The following is an 18,397-nucleotide window of genomic DNA, read 5'->3' as shown; positions in this document are numbered from 1 at the left end:
TATAAGACAAATCACTTAATTTCTCTTACCCTTGGTTTCCTTTTTTGTAATATGTATATAAAAATACTACCATCATTAATGGTTAGTATGAGGTTTAAATGGAATGACTTAATGTTAAGTGCCTGGAAATTAGTAGGTTCTTGGGCCATTATATTATGATTTCTTCAAACTTTCTATATTTTCCAATGTTTTAAAAAGGACTAAAATATTTATACATTACTAGTGTAATTAATTAATATAAACAAGCTGGAACAAGTGTTGCTGAAATGTTAGCAGTGTTTGGTTCTAGGTGATGGGAATATAACTGATGCTTATTTTCCATTCAGTATAATATCTATGTTTATGGAACAAATAAGCCAAAATAAACAAAGAGTTCTTTTAAATAAAAACACCAGGTGATATGTATTTGTTCTGCCCCATTTACTGACTTGTTGGACAGGAGAAGAAAGCAGTTAGAAGGTATAGTAGGAGAGGAGTGAAAGTTTACATGATACTCACCATCAGAAAAATCAGGTGGAGAAAATGGAACACATCAAAAAAATAAATTAATGAAAATGTGATTTTATTTATAAACCTCCTTTAAGTTTTTATCTGCTCCCTAAGTTGTACTTCAGCAAAGACCTAAAGATTTATAAGGAGGTGGCTTGTAAAGATAATCTTAGTTTCTCTGTTGTCTTTGTGTCATTATGCATAGAGTTCCCTTTCATTTTCAAAAGTGTCCTAGTTTGGGTGTGAAGTATATGATCCCCCTACTTAAGGAATGTGGAACCCTTAAAAATTTTCACAGGACACGATAATGCTCTTGGATGGTTTTGCTCAAAGATTTGTGTATTATGATGGGGAGTAGGATGGAGGGCCAATGAGATTAAAAGGATATCAAGGTCAGCTTTTAGATGTAAAAGAAAGATAAATAGCATTTGGGATGGGAAGAGACTCTACTACAAACTTTCTGTCCTGGCTAACTGTCCAGTACAAGGGCGGGCTCTTCATATAGACCAGGGATAATATATTAAGTGAAATATGTTGCAATCTGTAAGGCACTATTCAAATGTAAAGTGCTTTCATGTGTATATGCAATTCTATTTGAGTCTCACTATATTTTCTAGCCGGTTTCAAAGAACAAATATAGAAATTGCTGGTAATTGATCTAGGAGTAAAACCCAGATTTCATGCTGTTTCCATTGGAACACTCATCTGGCACCTTCTCCACACTCTCTGGATAGGGCTTTTTCTGACTACCAGAAAAACTGAGTTCAGTTGACTTCCTGGAGTGAGCTCCATGCTTACTTTTTAGGAGATGAAATTATCTTCACTACATAAAGTACCTTGAAAGGTATATACAAGAAGGTGTAGAGTTTTGGACTGAAAACGCTTGTCTGTTTCTAAGGCAGAAGAGTAGGTGGTTGACAACTGTTAGATTTGGGTATGCGCCATTTATCTTGACATTGGACATTCCATTTCTTCCTCTTTCCCCTTGAAAGCTCAATAAAGCAAAGGGAAGGGAAGCTGTGGATAGAACTTCAAGGGCTTGACCTGATACCAGTTAAGGCTCTTGTTTAGTACTTTATTCACATACCTGCCTCTAAAATAAGGATTAAGGTATGGAATTTAAGGATTGAAAAAAAAAATAAGAGCTTATAGCTAATCACTCTTTCAACTCTTTTTCTGAGAACACAACCTTTGGAGAAAAGTCTTATCATTATAAGCAATGCTTTTATCTCAATGCCAAGTGATACTTCATTTTGATCTAGGAATCCAGGATATACATTTCTTTTGGGAAAGTGTTAGCATTTTGTGCTGCTGAATTAAATCACTCATGATAAAGGGAACCCCCAGTGCAATTCTTCCCTGCTGTCCTAAAACCATGTCAAGACCCCCCACGTCTGAGAGAAGGAAATTGTACCTTAAGGCTTAACACAGAAGTCATAAAGACTGGTTTCCATTAGAGCTGGGCTGTCAGCAGCCTCCAAATTAAAACTGTAGGGAATGTTGAAATTTAAAGTTCATTTCTAACATGAAGTGGTTCACACACTACTGTTCTAAGGGCTAATCTTTAGTGATAGATGCAGAGACAGGAGGTTCAAGTGTTCTTAGGAAAACCCAAGCATTCTTCCATCCTAAGCCTCTTTGGCTTTAATTTTAACGTCAGCCAGTCATTGCCAAGACTATGTTTGAAAGGACTAATTCCAGCTATTTTAAAGGGTCTTCTTTTGTATAATGTTCTCAGAGAATCATGTAATATTCTATTCTGTAATATATTTTAGATATAATGACTAAAGATATCAGTGATCCTAATTTTTCTCCTAGCTAATGTTAACATGGGCTTGTGGAAAGAAAGCTCATAAAGCTGGGAGGCAATCCTCACATAGTGATTTAAATTATTATTATTATTATTATTATTATTTTAGATGGAGTCTCTCTCTGTTGCCCAGGCTGGAGTGCAGTGGCAAGATCTCAGCTCACTGCAACCTCTGTCTCTGGGTTCAATTGATTCTCCTGCCTCAGCCTCCCAAGCAGCTGGGATTATAGGTGCTCGCTACCACACCTGGCTAATTTTTGTATTTTTTGTAGAGACGTGGTTTCACTATGTTGGCCAGGCTGGTCTTGAACTCCTGACCTCAAGTGATCCTCTCACTTGGCCTCCCAAAGTGCTGGGATTATAGGTGTGAGCCACTATGCCCAGCCTATAGTGCTTTAAATTAAATATTACCACTAATTAGATAAGTTGTTTAAACTTTTGATGTTTCAATTTCCACATCTGGAAATTCTAAGAAGTTCTTTACCTTACTGGGATATCTTTGTGGTCAAATGGATGATTAGATGTCAGATCCTTTGAAAAACTAGAATTATGATTGTGTTAGAGACTTAGGATGCTCACCCACGTCTAGTTTATCTTCATGAGAAGATTCCTCTTCCTGACTTCTTTTGCAATTGGACAGGTCATGTGACTTACTGGCCATTGAGTTATGGTTGAACTTGAGCCACTTTTGAGCCAGATTACTTAATTGCTTATATGATACCTGTTAGGACTCTCTTCCTCTGGTGTGGTGATTGTGGAAATGTTTAGAGTTGGAAGTGTTTCACAGTTTAGAGCTATCTGGAAGCTAAGACAACACATGAAATGTATTTATCTAGGAGAGATGACTACACCCACTGTAGGTTTTGAGGAAGCAAGAAATAGACCAATATATCAGTCTCCTCTTATCCATGGTTTCACTTTCTAAGGTTTCCATTACCTATGGTCAGCCTCAGTCTGACAATATCAAATGGAAAATCCTAGAAATAAACAATTTATAAATTTTAAATTTTGGGCAGTTCTGAGTAGTGTGACAAAATCTTTCAATGTCACATGAGTCATTTCTTTGTCCAGCGTATCCATGCTTTATATGCTACCTGCCCATAGGCATCTTGGTTATCAGACCTACTGAGGCAGTATTGCAGTGCTTGTGTTCAAGTTAATAGTAGCCTGGCATTACGTCACAATGCCTGTGTCATTTACCTCATTCCATTTCCTCACGTAGGCATTTTATCATCTCACATTGTCACAAGAAGGATGAGAATAGTACGATAAGATATTTTGAGAGAGAGAGACCATATTCACATAACTTTTATTATAGCATGTTGTTATACTTGTTCTATTTAATTGTTTTAAATATTTTATTGTGCCTAATTTCTAAATTAAACTTTATCATAGGTATGTATGTATAGGACAAAACATCATATATGTAGGGTTTGGCACTAACTGCAGTTTGAGGCATCCAGTGGAGGTCTTGGCATGTCTCCAACAAAGATAGGAGAGAATTACTGTACTGTGTCAGATCACTGAGATTGAGGGGTTGTTTGTTATGGCGGCAGAACCTAGACTAACTATATGCTTTAGTATAAAGAATTCTTAAAGTTGCTAATTGTGATTATTAGTGAGATATCTCCTAACCTTCTGCTAAGATTATTTTCTACTAATTTGCTGTTATGCCATTTTCTGACACCTAGTAGATTTGAATCTGACCACTTTGACTCTTTTCTCATCCCCCCAGACCCAAGAATCTCTCATGTCCTGGAAGGAAGCTGAAGTAACAAACTGTATTAGTAGTCATGGCATATTGGCAGTTACAACATAAAAGGATTGGAGCTAAATTCAAGAAGTACTGTGTCTGACATATAATAGGCACTCAACAAACATTTATTGACAATAGGAAGAGAAATTGGATGATGTGGCTGTTACCAGCGATTTCATGTGGCAAAATCTAGTAAATGTTTAGTTCTCATCTTCCTTGACCTTGTAAACAGAGTTTGGAGCTTTTCATCACTCTCTCTTTCTCAAAACTCTTTGATCCTTGGCTTCCTGGACATCAGAAGCTTCTAGTTTCCCCTCTATCCTAGTAGCCCCTGCTTGGTCTCCTTTGCAGTCTCCCTCTTCCTAATATCTAAATACTCTAGTGCCCCAGAGGTCAGGCTTAGGGCCTCACTCTTCTTGTTTACTTGAATCTCTCAGTCATGTCTGCTGTTTTACTGAAGTTATTTCTTTTTATTGATTTATACATTTTCTTTTAGTAACCCTCAGTCTATCCTACATTGCTAATAATTTTCCTCATTTGTTATTAGATTTTTACTTTATAGTTTTTATATTTACTACATATTTACTATATTTATAGTTTTTCATAGATGTTTTACATTTTTATATAATCATGTATGTCTTTTTTTTTTTTTTTTTTTTTTTTTTTTTTTTTTTTTTTTTTTTTTTTTTTTTTTTTTTTTTTTTTTGAGACTTTTTGGGTCTCCCTCTGTCACTCAGGCAGGATTGAAGTGGCCCGATCTTGGCTCACTGAAATCTCTACCTCCTTCCCAGGTTCAAGGGATTCTAGTGCCTCAGCCTCCTGAGTAGCTGGGGCTATAGGCAAGTGCCACCACACCTGGCTACTTTTTATATTTTTAGTAGAGATGGGGTTTTGCCATGTCGGCCAGGCTGATTTCGAACTTCAGACCTCAAGTGATCAGCCCACCTTGGTCTCCAAAAGTGCTGGGACTACAGGTGTGATTTATGATGCCTGGCCTCGTTCCTTATTTTAAAGGCTTTTGGAATTAGTGTGGCATTTTGGGGGTTTGTCAATGTGTGAAGTGGTTATGTTTAATATATGAGCCTGGTCTGTATATTAAAGCCACTTTCCTTTGTATAGCAGGACCTTGTTGCTCATCTGTCATTTTTGTCCATGTTCTTTGGGTTATGTAGCTATATGGTGAAGGGTTAAGTTGTTCCAATTTAACCTTACCAATTTTTCCTTGTTATTGTAATAATCATCAATTGCTATGTAACAAAGTACTTCAAAATTTAGTGTTATAAAGCACCAATAATCATTTATTATCTTTCATGGTTTCTCTGAATTCAGGAATTCAGAAGTGGCTTCGCTGGGCAGTTCTGGATTAGGGTCTCTCATGAGGTTGTAATCACCTGTTCGCTAGGGCCGTGGTCACCCAAAGGCTGGAGGATTTATTTCTAAGCTAGCCGTTTGGGTTAGCAAATTGGTGCTTCTCCATGTGGATCTCTTTACAGAGCTGTTTGAGTGTCCTCAAGATCTGGTGCCTGTCTTTCCCCAGAGCAAGTAATCCAAGAGACCAAGGTAGAAACTCCAGTGTCTTTCATGACAGCCTCAGAAATTATGCGTCATCATTTCCACCTAATTCTATTGGCTGTGTAACAGACTAGCCGGGCTTCAGTGTGTGTGTTGGCGCTGGGGTGGTAACATAGCTATGAGTACCTGGCGTGCAGTCACTGGGGACTGTTACCAAGGCTGGCTACCCACAGTAACGCTTTTTATTTGAGATGTTTTCTTGGGTTTGAGATACACTTTTAAACTGAGAACACAGGAATGCCAATCGATAAATACCGGATTTACACAAAGCACTGTTAACTTTACACTCTGTTAAGCAGAAAGAAAATGGATGAATTTTTGCAGACTGTTCTCTCGAGTAAGGCCCTCAGGGCAGAGGACACCCTGAGATTGTCCTGTTGTAGTTCCTTCTGGTATACTTTTTGGGACGAATTTTATTCATGATTTTCTGCTTCCTCCATATTTCTCTGAATCCAAATATTTTGAAGAAAACAAGTCAGAGAGAGGCAAGAAAATGTTTAAGACAGAGTAGAAATAGCTGCTAATAACAGCAGTAACCACTTTATTTCTTGAGTCTTGCTATGTGCCAGATATGTCCCAGATCTTTTGCATAAGTGATATCTTATTTAGCTCTTCCACTGACCCCATTTTAACTATGACAAAACTGATACTCAGAATAATTTATTCAAGGCCATGTAGTGAATTGTTAGGCTGAGAGTTGAACCCAGGTCTGTCTGTTTCTAAAGGCTGTGGTTAATCTACTGCCTCTGACTGTATCCCATTGATATAAACACACAAACACAATGTTTGGGCATCAGAAAGTTGAAAAGTGGTAGAGTTGTATATTATCTGAAAGGATCTATCAAAGATAAAAAGTGCAGGAAATGTAATCCCAGATACGAAAATACTCTGAAACTGAAAAGTGCTTTATAAATGTAAGGGGGCAGTGTTATTAATATTATTTAGCTCAGAGAAGTAAGAAAATGAAATGTGTAATTCCTCTGTTTCTTTTCATTCAGATTATAGCGGAACACCTGCTCATTAATCTTGACCTGTTAAAACAATAACTGCCTATCCAGGTAATACATTGGAGTTAATGTGTAATTAAAGAAAATTATTATCACTTGGCTATGAAATGGGACTAGCAATATTTCAAGTTAATATGTATTTTAGACCAATAAATGTTTTAGTTTTAAAAACTCTGTTAAATGTACAGTTTAGGAAGATATCAAACCATCAGTTTAAAATTAAAGCATAAGAAGCTTTATGTCTGTAAAAGCATTTTGTCATAATGTCGTTTTGATATCATATTTGTCTTCCTCACGAAGACATTGTCTTTCTGACAACCACTGTTTAAAGAAAATAGGCCTTGGGAATGGGGAAAGTACATTTCTCTTGGATTTTCCTGTCTTTTGACATGTACCTTGGTGGCGTGAACACATTAATGATGAACTCAGTTGATGGTCTTGAGGGTGAGGGATGATATGCAGCCTTCATTACATTGCCTTGGCGCTGGGCCCGTAGACACCAGCAGCAAGAGCTTTGATTTCATTTTAAAAGGCGTTAGAAGAGTATGAAGGTCATGGCCATCAATCTGTTATCACTGTGCTAGACAGGATCTCTTTAAGGAGGAGCATGAAACATATTTTAAAACCTTCAATGAAGGCCCTGAAATGGTAATGTTCATCCTACCACTTCCTAATGAAAGTGTGCAATGTCTGAAACAGAGATCACAAGCACTGCACAACAAAACTTATCTAAGGAAATGCTTTCATTTTAAATTGTCCCAGCTAGAGTCAGCATACATGGACTGTAGGTATAGTGAGGCATGTGGATGAAAGCAAAAAATATTTTGCAGTCATGTTAGGCTTTATTAAATTCACATTATTGTGAGTGGGTCAGTAGTCATCCTACTGCAGAGAAAAGGAATGGAGACTGAAGCTAAATGTTCTGCTTAAGGCTGCTTATTGATTGGAAGGCAGGGTATAGTTTTGGGAAGCCCTGAGCTCCCAGAATGCACCTCTGCTGCCATGAGGTCTCGATTATGTCCTTTGTTTTATTTTTAAGGATATTTTAGAAAAGACATGCATAGTACTTAGAATTTTGAGTTCTCCAACGTAGGATTTAGTTTTGTGAAATGTCATTTAAGTTTTAGGGACATGCATATATATTTTTATGTAATTTAAAATTCTGATACACATCCAAATATCTGTTCTACTTATTAATATAAACATTTATTTTTTGCTGCTATGCTACAAAGTCTTTTTTTTTTTTTTTTTTTTTTGAGACAGGGTCTTGCTCTGTCACTCAGGCTGGAGTGGGCAGTGGCGTGATCTCAGCTCACTGCAACCTCCACCTTTCGAGATCAGGTGATCCTCCTGCCTCAGCTCCCCAAGTAGCAGGACTACAGGTGTGTGCCACCACACCTGGCTAATGTTTGTATTTTTAGAAAAGACAGGGTTTCACCATGTTGGCCAGCGTGCTCTCAAACTCCTAACCTCAAGTGATAACACCTGCTTTAGCCTCCCAAAGTGCTGGGATTACAGGTGTGAGCCACCCTGCCTGGCAAAATCTTAATAATAATTCAAGGTAGCATCATAGTCCATTAAGTTGATATGTCACAATTTAAGAATTCCCTCCCAGGACATATAGTTTGTTTCTAAAATTTCCTTCTCTGCTGTAGATGACACTATACTAGTTTTCTTCATGAAGATAGCTTTTTAATTTCCTAAGGTATTGTTTTCTGAAGCTAAATTTTTTCAAAAGTGGATTTAGAGGGTCCAGTTCACTTTTGTTGTTTGTCTTTATGGGTTTGCTTCCCTGAGAGATGGTGAGTGGTTTTTCTACATTTTTTATGTGCATATTTTTCAAAACTCTAATCTGCATTTAGGAGTTTGCATAGTGACAATTTGACTGACCAGATTTGATGATTGTAATAGTCCCAGCAGAATACAGAATTCACCCCATTGTTTCCAATGAAGAGGATGTCATGAAGGGCTATACTCACAGAAGTGTGTTCAGGGTTAAAGAGCAAACAAGGGACTCCAACAGCGGAAAGTCATGTCCAGCCCTGGGCTGAAGGGATGAGAGAGGGACATAGTATTTCTTGAGGGCTCATGGCCAGCCCTGGGCTGAAGGGGTGGTGGAAGGAAGTAATGTTCCATGAGCACTTAGAGCTGCAGCCATGGAGAAGCAGGGCCTGCGGGGGCCGGGGCTGTAGAGGGACAAAGATTTCACTAGAGATGCTGCACTGAAGCCCCCAGTGAGTGGGAGGGAACCCCTCAGCCTCCCTTTCCTCTCTCCCTCCAGTCTCATGCTAGTGCCTCGCATTGGCAGAGCCCAACCAAAAGTCGCCTGGCACAGGACTGTGGGTGGTGCTCCCTTCAGGAGTCATCCTCCTGGAACACAGAGCAGGGCCAGTAATGGATCCAGTGCTGGTGGAGGTGAAGGGGCAAATGGAAAAACCCCAAACAAGAAACAAACAGGCCCAAAGAGACTACCACCATAATGGTGGAAGTTTGTTTCAATAGCAGCATGGGGGACCCATTTAGTGGAATCTCAAGCATCGTTCATATTTCACATCCCTCTGGAATGCAATCTTCCAGAAAGGCCTTAAACATTGCATCCATTTTACTACGAAAACTACCTCACAATGGGAGAGCTGGGGGCTCAGCACTTGAGATCGCGTCACAAGTCCATGGGTGCTGTGCTCGCTCTGTGGCTTTCTAGTCATCTTGTGTTAGCTCTGATTTTATTCTTTATAATAGCTGTTTCACTGCCCCAGCTCCTAACCCCACCCCACCCCCACGTTTTGATGGAAGCATGTTTCTCATTTCAGTGTGCACTTAGGGCAGCTTGCCTGTATAACCACATAGTCACCAGACAGCATTCCACAGGGAGGTTTCTCACTTTGGGGGCTGAGGGCCTCTGAACATTTATGAACTTTGGGGATTTGTGAATCCTCTATACAGATTTTCACGTGTTGCTTTTATTTGGATGACAATAAAAATTTAAGATAGGCATATTCTGGATCATTTGGATGACTGTCTTGTAACTGAGTACTGTGACATGGTTTCAGTACCTGCACCTACATTAGGTTTCTGTTCAAATTAGTGTCAAGCAGAACCACTTTCTATGTGGAGCTTTCTTAAGAAAAGATCAGGGTAGATTTAATTTGATCCCAAAGACCTGTTTACATTCAAAGACCAAATGCCCACACAGCAGGCTGGTGAAGAAAGGTTTCATAGTAGTTCCAGAAGGGCAGGTGGCAGGAGAATTCAGTCATCACATGGAACATGGAACATGGAACAAATGCTTGCTGAGCTCCAGAGAATCTATACTACAGTGATCAGCACCATACATCTCATCTGGGCAGCAGTGTGGTTTCAGCAGAACATCCAGCATGTTAAATTCATGCTATTAACTTGAATGCTATTGACTTTATGGTTTTGGTTGTATTTATTTATGCTGGTTCTGTGGTTTGGGTAGATTAAGGGTAGTATGTCTAAGGATTTTGGACCTGGTTTCATGTTGGTTGTTTTCTAAGTAACACTCTAATAATGATAGTTAGACTTAATATTATGGAAATTCAAGGGAAGATTTTTCTTTAAAAAAAAGATCTGTGCATAACTACAGTTGGACAATTACTGTGTAGAGGAAAGGGCACCAAACTGGTAATGTTGGCCTTTGTGTCCTCTTTGTGAGAAAAGGAAAGAAAAGAGAAGGGATGGAGGAAGAAAAGAACTATCTTAAAATGCTGTAAAAGACCACGATTCTTCACCCCAAGAATTCATGAAGTTTTGGATGATTTAGTGGCACACATTTAGGAAATATAATACTCACCTGATGTTATCCAAGGAGACCCCACAGGCTCCTTTGCTCTATGCTTTTCTAGTTAAGGACCAACTCCTATGGAATCCGAGGGCCGTTCTTCCTATTTCTACCATAACCAAGCAGCATAATAAACTCTCATAAATATTTACTCGCTAATTTTCTGATTTGTTGAAAATATAACACTTCTTGAGAGATGCCAATATATAGTCCTTTTTGGGGCTGAGACCAACTACCTTGTAATTATCAATGACAGTTTTTCCACTGGGCAGAGAACATCATCTCCTCTTTGCATATAGCAGATAATTGTTATCAATGCTCAGGGCAATTATGTGCATGTGGGAAACCCAGGTAATGGTATGTTTGGTGGTAAGTGCATGGTCTGTTTTTCTGGCAGGTGTTCTAAAACCCATGACGTTAAGTGATGATACCATGAACAGGTGTGCATGCTGGAGTAGTTGTCCTTAGCAACCCATGAGAGTAGCATCACTTCTAACAGTTCCAAAGTTGTGTTAGCTGGGCAGCTATTAACTGTTATTGCCACTGCTCACTAATTCCTTTAATGGAGTTTGTTGGAAATAGAGCCCATGCAAGTATTTTATAGTTCATAAATAATTTAGAACTGGCACTTAAATGTATAATGCAGTTTCTCCCTGGCCAACTGACCTTTCTTTTTGCTTGCTTTAGGATTACGTAAAAAGGAGCCCGAATTCCACAAATTAGGGTTTCAATTGCAATGTTGTTCAGCCCCAACTCTTTTCCCACCTCCCCTCCCTGTACCAAGCCCACTGTCCAAGTTGTCAGGGAACGTGATGAAGAAATGGCCACAAGACGCTTATGTGGGTCATTTTCCTAGAGCCCAACACTCAGGTAGACCCAGGCTCAGCAACTAGGTTACAAAGAAGGCTTTGAAGGATGGTCTTTCTGTGATTTATTATTTTCTAAGAGAAAGTTGGTGTGGGTCGATGTGGTCAGACTGCATCTGGCAGAAAAATTCCAGGAGGAAATTGGGTTCTCTCAGTCAAACAGAAACTTCTCATGTTGCCTCATTTCCACCACCCCAAGCCTCTGGATTGGTAAAACCCAGGAACTCAAACACATCTCACCTAGCAATCAGTGCTGTAACTTCACAAATCACTAATCTCCGAGCCTGTTTGCCAAAGTCAAATACCGCCTAGCCCTGTCGAAGCCGTTCACAAACAAAGCCACACCTGGCCTGCAAGTTACGATAAGTAGATTACTCTCTAGACACAGCTGAAAGTTTAAGCTGCCAAAACTACTCACTTTCCTCCTCCTGGAGGCTTTTCTTTCTTTTTTTTTTTTTTGCTCTAAGTCCTTCACGTACCCAGAGAAGCCACCCTGCCTCCAGGGGCCATGGGATTCCTCCTCTGGAGAATTTAATTCTGTCAGGAAACAAGTCAATCTCTCCCCCATCACAACTGTGGAAGGCAGGCTTGGCTGGGATACATTAGGCTGGGAGGGAAAGTGGTGAGGGAGTCCTGGTGCGAGGTCTTGGTGAATTAGAGTCATGTTACCATTTTCTCCCACTGTGAATAAAGTTGGTATCCTAACCCCATTTCCAAACAACTCTGCATCTTGGAGTACTTTAACTCCAGTCACTCTCTCTCTTGAATTATATGCTATTGTTGTCTGATATTTTAGTTATGACTTCTTTTTACCACCACAATGTAAATATTAGTTTTGTTTTACAGACACAATTTAAAAATACTCATTTAAAATTACATATCTATATACCAACTTTTCTGCTCTTTGATGTTCCTTCTGGGCTTACCTACTTCCTAAAGTATGGTCTTTAGAAATTCCTGTGAAGTTTTGTTGATAGTAAACTCTGTTTTTCTTTATAAGAAAATATATTTATTTCTCATCCTTAAAAAATTTCTTCATTGAGTATTCTAGTTAAGACTTAGATTTTCTTCTGCCGCTTTGAAGATAACTACTGTCAGTTTACAGGTACATGAGTATAACTGATCCTTGAACTTGTCGAGAGATGCTCAAACTCTTCATAATTAAAGAAATGCAAGTGAAAATGAAAAGAAGATAACCGCTATCATCTGACCGCAGTTATGGCTGCTGAGAAATTAGCTGCCAGTCTGATGCTGATCTCTTTTCTGGCTGCCTTCATAATACTGTGGTTGCTTTTGGTATTCTGTAGTATCATTTCAATGTATCTAGATGTGGAATATAGTTGACTCTTGGACAATGCAGGGGTTAGTGGTGCTGACCCCTCTGCATGGTCAAAAATCCATATATAGTTTCTGACTCCCCCAAAACTTACCTACTAATAGCCTACTATTGGCCAGAAGCTTTACTAATAAAATAAACAGGCAATTCATACTTATTTTGTATGCTATATGTATTATATGTTGTATTCTTACCATAGAGTAAGCCTGAGAAAAGAAAATGCTATTACGAAAATCATAAGGAAGAGAAAGTCTATTTACCATTGATTAAGTGGAATACGTGGATAAAGGTCCTCATCCTTGTCATCTTTACATTGAGTCAGCTGAGGAGAAGAAAGAGGAAGGGTTGGCCTTGCATTTCAAGGGCGGCAGAGGCAGAATAAAGTTCATGTATAAGTGCACCCACGCAGTTCAAACCTGTGTCGTTCAAGGGTCAACTGTACTGTTGGTTTCTTCTGCTTGGGATGTAGTGTGTTTCTGCATCTTTGGATTGGTGTCTTTCATTAGTTCTAGAAAAACTCTGGCCATGGTGTCTCAAAATTGCCTCTCCTCCATTCTCTATTCCCTCCTTCTAGGATGTCCATTAGACTTGTGTTCAACCTTCTCCTGTGCTTCATGCCTATTAATAGCCTTTGAATAATTTCTATCTCTTTATCTTTCTCTCTGTACTGCATTCTGATCATTTTTTTTTTTCATAAGTCTTGTCAGGTCAGTAATTCTCTATTCAGCTATATAAATCTGTGGATTAATCTGTCCATTGAGTTTTCAGTTTTAATGATTTTATACTGCTGTTGTTTTGTAATTCTCTTTGGCTAGTTTGCAAATCTTGCTGGTCATTTTCTTAAAGTCTCTTTTTGTTTTTTTGTTTTGATATTTCATATTTTATTATTTGAAATATTCTACATGTAGTAATATTCTATGTTTAAGAATATTAGATATTTGGTAATCAAGGGTGTAATTCTGTTATCATTTATGCCAACTCTCACTTACATTGTTTTTGTTTTCTTGTGTTTGAAAAAATTTTTTGTGTGAACTTATATTTGATACAATTTAATTTATAACAATATCGAGGGCTCAAACTGAGTGAGAGCTTTCCTACAGAGAGGATTTGTATTTCTTGTGTCCTGGAGCTTGGGATCAGGACTGACCTGAGACTGCTTATCAGTCTTTAAGGATCTTGACTTATTACACAAGTGTCAGGTTCAGCTGCTCCACCATGCGAGGGCCCTGGTGCTCAATCTCTGGTTCTAGAGGTCTGCTCTAGAACCTGCTCCCAGGGCAACCCTGACTTGTGTATGTGCTTGCCACTTACTATTTTGATGTTATATTTCCTTCCTTTTTTCCTTCCTTCCCTTCCTCCTTGTATATATGTATGTATGTGTGTGTATCTATGTACTTTCTTGGGATATTTTCTCTAAATTTTTGGTGGTCATAATGCATTGTAAGAGTGTTGTATTTACCTGGGATCTTGTTGTATTTTAGCAAGAAGACCTTGCAGAATATGTGCTATGAGCAGAAAAATTGATCTGTTTAGAGAATGTCCCCAGTTCCTTGTCTCCTTTCAGTTACAGCTAACTTGGGCCTAAGTGTAAAATGAGACCTGGGACTACTCTACTTTTGGTTTATGGGTTACAGGCGTACAATGGTGCCATGATACCCAGCACCCTTTCACATTCTACCTAATGATCTTTTTTTTGGATCGATCACCCTGAGGTCATTGGCCAGAGGTGTATCTTCAAAATATAGTACTGCATAGGTAAATGATGATTGTTTTTTTTTTTTTAAAGAAACAGATGGGACCCAATATTTGGATATTCAACTCTTTTAAAAGATATGTTTTTCAGCTAACATACATCATTTACAAGATTTCTTAAAAGAAAAAACATAACCTATTGCTTCTAAAATCTTTTTGTTCTTTTATCTCGGATATGATGTTGCCATCATTTGCTTCTTGAAAATCAAGCTTGAGTCTAATATTTATTTTTGCACCTAGTCACATCTAGCATGTAATAAGCTTTCCTGGAATTGAATCGCATCTTCTAGATGGTTTGGTAGAGATCTGGGTATGGCATTTACGGATGTTCCATCAAATAGCATTTTCAATCTCCTGACAGGTCACTCTTTAATTAGCAGAGTAGTTATTTGGTTCAAATTATAGATCCAAATCATGGACTTTAGGGATACTTTCTGAAAACTGCTTTCTTGTCCTAGTTCTAATCATTGACACTGCATCTTTTTCACATTATTGTTGAGCAGTTACTGTAATTACATGGGAGAGTCTCACAAGGATGGAAAGTGGAGATAGAAGTGGGTTTTATTTGGTGTTAATCAAGACAGTCTTTAGTGTTTTTGTTTCACTGGGTAGAGGCTATTGAAAGAAATGTGTGAGGCACTAAGTATTTCCCAATGAATAGTGTTAAGAGGGTCTTTCAATGTGAACATTTCCTAAATTTTATCTCTTAAAAAATAACCTTACGAAACAAATCAAAATTTCTTAGGGAAATTACAGAGCCTTTATATCAAGAAAATAGCAACAGGATGCATTGTAGAAGGTTATATATCATTCATTGCTCAGGTGCACAAGGAATGACAGGAAAGAATGTATCATCTGCTTTTTCTTGCTTTTAAGAGACTGTTCTGTTTTTTTAAAATCTTGCCTAGTGTTCTGATCCTCTTCGTTATAACCGTAGAAAATCTGATGAGCATTAGGTAGGCCATCTGCCCTAACTTCACAAATGAGGGAAAAGTAGAATTTACCTAGGGAACCTCATCTCTTTTCTGATGAAAAATGATAATTAATCCATAACTGGTTGAAATGTAATGTTGAGTGGGTGAATAGCAAAGGGCACGTGAGATTTGGGGAGCTGACTGCATGCTTCCTAAAACTCAGCATGTACAACACATTGTTTAAACACAAAAAGGTCCTCTGCTGGTTATCTGCCAGGGTCATGCAAGGTAAGAATAACTAAAATTTATATATTTAGGACAATTCTTGAGAAAGCCATCTCCTGTAGACTTTTAAGATGCTAAAGCAAACAAATAAATGTAAGAGCTATAGCAGGCGAAATTACTTAGGATATAAATGATTTCAACAAGCTTGGGAATTTACAAAATATAGGAAGCAGGATGTTTCTTGAGAATGTGGCCTAAAACACTTCCGACAAGGGCCAGGCTTGGGCTACTCTCTGGATATGTGTCCTAATCCATACTTCTTTAGGGAACTTCTCCTCAAACTGTCTATCTGAAAATCTCGTCTTTGGGAAGGATGCAGTGACCTTCTTCCTGCTGAAGTACAAGTGACTAATAAGCTTCATGGGTTTCCTCCTCTTGGTTTATAACTGGAGATAATCTTTAAGTCAATGGAAGGCAGCCGCAGTTGTGTAATAGCTAAGTGTCTCCTTTGAGGAGGTGGTGAAGAGTTCTAAGTGCTGTTTAGAGTTGTAAAGCTTTTCCTGTGGTGTATGTATGTAATATAGCATCCCCAGTTGCTGATGCTATGATGAGGCAGGTGAGACTGATGATGGACTTTATGCAGCCTTCTTGATGGGGCTTTGTAGGCAGAGCAGAGAGCCTGTGTAATTCATCTTTGTATTGTTCATTCTAATTCATTGCCTGGTGCAAGGTAGAAGCTCTGTAAGTATTGGCTGTTGGATGGAGGTCAACCTGGGACCTGTCAACAGGGCTGGGGTATCTGGGAATGAAGAAGGTGGAAGTATACACACAGGTGCCTAGACGTCTGCTTCCACTTCATCCTAGGTCCTCACCTTTACCAGGAGGCTGGGTACTGCAGGCTTTGTGCTCCAATTAAGTGGGCACATCCCCCTCTTTCCTGTAGGTCCCTAAGAGGCCAAGTGGACCAGAACTCCAAATGACAGCTTTTTTTCCCTCCAGTTCTTAAGTCGGTGGCTTTCTGAGCCTTGGATTGATCAGGACACAGAGGAAGCTTTGTTCCCTCAGGAGGCTGTTGCTGAGGATAGTTTGTGCCAATCTACTGATCTTTCCCCTAGCCTTCACTCTCAATATGGCAAATTTCCAGATGTGTGACATTTTTATTATTCTAGGGAAAAAAACCCTTTAAATGCCTTTTGAAGTGGAGGAGAAGAGGACAGAGTGGTTTGGCTTGGGTCCTATAGCCATATCATAATGAGTCTTTATTTAGGCATGTATCCATGGAGTAATGAATCCAGGAGGGACAAAAGTTAGTTATTTCTCTTAGGTACCTGACAAGTTCTGTTTTATACCTGGAGGTAAAGTTCAAGATGCATGTTCATAACCAAAAACTTCTGCATCTAAAAGAGGGTATTAGGCCTAGCCCACTAACTAATAACAGAGCTGGATTAAGTGACTTTCTGTGACTGAGGAAAGGAGTATTGACTGCATTTGCCTTCCTAATTCCTGCAGACACTAAAAATGTGTATCAGCTCCACTACATCCTGCCAAATCTTTCTACCCAAGCACAAGAGGATGCTGTACAAAATCTGAGTCTTTCTTGTACCTGGTTTGTGGTTATGAAAGGTTATTAAGCCTAAGGACCTCTTTACAATGTGTCCCCAGCCTAAAACCCCCCACTTACTTAAAATCTCTTTATCCCAAATGTCTACAATATCAGTCGTAATGATACCTTTTCATGTTCATTTGTTTAGATATGCCACACTTCTGCAGGCCTTTGGCAACCCTCCTGGACTAGGCTGCTCTTGTTAATCACATGGATGTTGTGAGTATTATGTTCACAAGTGGATGTAGACAAGATATTTTTATTTAACTATAAATCTTCACCACATGAGCTACTCATGCTTAGCAAAAATATATTAAGCATTTGTGATCTGGAGTTTCATTAATCTCAAGGATTACGCTGCTTGTTCATTGGTTAAATAATGTGGTTTCAGTATCTTCCCTTAATCTTATTGACTTTTTGTGAAAGAACTTTTGACACAAAGCTGTGTCCCAGAATGTTTTGACATAGAGGTAGCTGCTGAATTTAATTTGCGATTGTGGATTCATTTCATCTTGTATGCTTTTACGTTATAGGTTTCTTAATGCCGTCAATGTGAAAGTGCTTCAGATGGCTTTGAGCCCTAATTTGTGGTTCTGTTCACTGAAGATAAGCGGCAATTTTTTGTTGATTTTACTTTCCTATGGATCACCAATAGGCCTAAATAACCTCCTTAGTTGTACTGGCAGGAATGAGTAAAAAGACACGGGATAAGGAGGAGGGAAGGAAAAAAGGAAAGAAAGAAAGAGCGAGCAAGTATGAGAAAGAAAAAGAGGAGGGAAAGAGGAAAGAAAGAGAGAAGTGTCTTGGGAAGGTGATATAGGTCACTAATTACTTTAGAGTTGCAAGCTTTCTGCACAATAATTTATTTGTAAGCCCAGAGTTAGAAAGGGACCATCTTCAGAATCTCAAAAGCAAGTATATAGTGGGCTTGTGTGGCTGGTCAGCACCACTTCTCTCCTCCCTAACTTTAATGATCAAAGGATGAGAAAGTTGTCAGATCTCTTTCTGGATCTTAAGTCAGTCTCCTGTGTGACTGATTTGAAGAGTCATAGTGAAAATCTCCCAACATAAAGCAAAGGACATCTGACCAGCAAAGTCTTTGGGAGTTAAAACAGAATGAGAGGCTAGAAAGAATTGATGATGAAAATACTTCTTTCAAAGAGAGAAGCATCTCAGAAAAATCCACAGAACCACAGAATCTTAGACAGCACTCTCAGATGATTATATTAGTCGTGTTATTTGTGCTTTTTTTTTTTTTTTTTTTT

The 18,397-nt window shown here is 38.7% G+C and overlaps 1 protein-coding gene across 7 annotated transcripts in view; it reads left to right on the top strand.

Annotated features, from left to right (window-relative positions):
* The window catches only part of LYPD6B (LY6/PLAUR domain containing 6B), a 199,061-nt gene that overhangs the window by 78,416 nt on the left and 102,248 nt on the right, over positions 1-18,397 (top strand). For 4 of the 7 annotated variants that reach the window (XM_017523230.1, XM_037736594.1, XM_037736593.1 and 1 more), the window contains one exon: positions 17,281-17,351. The exons of 2 other annotated variants lie outside the window; for them this stretch is intronic. The gene's annotated coding sequence lies outside the window, so the exon portion shown is untranslated. Of the gene's footprint in view, positions 1-6,628; positions 6,686-17,280; positions 17,352-18,397 lie in introns of those variants that run through there. One more of the 7 variants, XM_037736595.1, reaches the window with a different exon arrangement.

This window comes from Cebus imitator, unplaced genomic scaffold (assembly GCF_001604975.1).
Source record: "Cebus imitator isolate Cc_AM_T3 unplaced genomic scaffold, Cebus_imitator-1.0 Scaffold27, whole genome shotgun sequence".
NCBI lineage: Eukaryota > Metazoa > Chordata > Mammalia > Primates > Cebidae > Cebus > Cebus imitator.
Note: the sequence above shows the minus strand (reverse complement) of the source record. Positions and strands in the feature narration are given on the sequence as shown.